Below are 1658 nucleotides of genomic sequence, written 5' to 3'. Positions count from 1 at the left end.
TTAAGTTTTCTCTTTGCTCCACCAGGTGGCAGTCTTTGTACCTTCACTTCGGGGGTGCAGATTACTTAAGTTTTATTAATATATATAAATATTTTTAAATTTATATATAGTTAAAAAATATTCACCATTTTCCCAAGTGTGTATAACCACTACTGTAAGAGAATATCAGAATGCGGTACATATTTCAGTATTATTGTTGCTTGAACTGAGCCGATCTAATCCTGTTTATGAATTGAGCCTGCTCCCGACCAGGTTTGAGCTAGCAGAACTGTTGCTATGACAACAACTCTCGGATCAGCTTTGAAGAACGAAACGATCCTGGATCATGTCAAATCATCAATATCCAAATCCAGCTAACTGAGTAATCCACGTACGAAGAACGAACCCCAAGTTTATTTACTGGAGTAAATGTGTGTAAATTTATACTTATTCAGTTTTTAAACTAATCACAGTAATATTATTGACTAATGTGAAAATTTTCATCTGATTTATGTACAGTATTATTTTCTGTCTTTTACTAGATTTATTATATGACAAACTTGCTTTATTTAACAAATAAGGTGAATCTAATTGGATTTGCATTTTAAACATGAAATAAAAGTTAAAATATATTATTTGTTTATTTTATATATTAAGGTTTTAGTTATGATACTCCCAAAATAATAGTGCAGACTTTTACCAAAATTCTCTGCGGAAATAGCCAAAAATGTTGAGAAGGGTATAAACGGAGGTCGGAGCCAGCTACAAGTGGGCTGTGCAAACCTTATTTAGTCGTGTTTAGAGTTCAATATTGTGCTTTATGAATGTGTACATCTAAACCCAACCTCACGGTAACCTGTTGTGTTTAATGAACGTCTACACCTAAACCCAACCCTAAACCCAATCTCACGGTAACCTGTTGTGTTTAATGAACGTCTACACCTAAACCCAACCCTAAACCCAATCTCACTGTAACCTGTTGTGTTTAATGAACGTCTACACCTAAACCCAACCCTAAACCCAATCTCACTGTAACCTGTTGTGTTTAATGAACGTCTACACCTAAACCCAATGCCACAGTAACCTGATAAACCCAACCTACTAGTGGTTTAAGTTCCTCCCACTTGGAGGTCACCCAACCTACTTGCGGTGTAATCCCTCCCACTTGCAGGTTTCCGGGCTGCATCAATACCTACTTGAAAACGTTCGCAGATTCCGTCTGGCCCTGGTCATGATTATATGCTGTCATGGCTGCGATCAAAACATGTGATTATAATGGAAGTCAATGGAGCAAAAACAGCCCATAACATCAGCAGAGGGGAGTCAACCTGACCAATAAACCAGGCTTAAACAAGCAAACTGATGTGTTAATGGGGTAAACTAAATATAAGGTTGGTTTCAGTATGGAAAAAAATTTTTATTGCTTTTTTTGAGGGGAAAAACTCTATTTTGATTCATTATCACTGAAAATGACAGTATTTTTTTTTTTTTAAACTATCCAATATTTTTTCTTGTCTATAAAATGCTTCTTGATTGCAGAATTTTCAGATATTTGTATTAGAAACAAGACGAAGTCTAAGAAAAGCATGATTTTGCAGTGTGAAGACACACACTCCTCCTGCAAGACAATCACTGACGGATGCTCAGCAGTTTTTATATGCGCATCGTGTTTCCTTCAT

The sequence above is a fragment of the Danio rerio genome, chromosome 8, assembly GCF_052040795.2.
Source record: "Danio rerio strain M-AB ecotype USA chromosome 8, GRCz13ab, whole genome shotgun sequence".
Lineage (NCBI taxonomy): Eukaryota > Metazoa > Chordata > Actinopteri > Cypriniformes > Danionidae > Danio > Danio rerio.
This window is presented reverse-complemented; position numbering follows the sequence as displayed.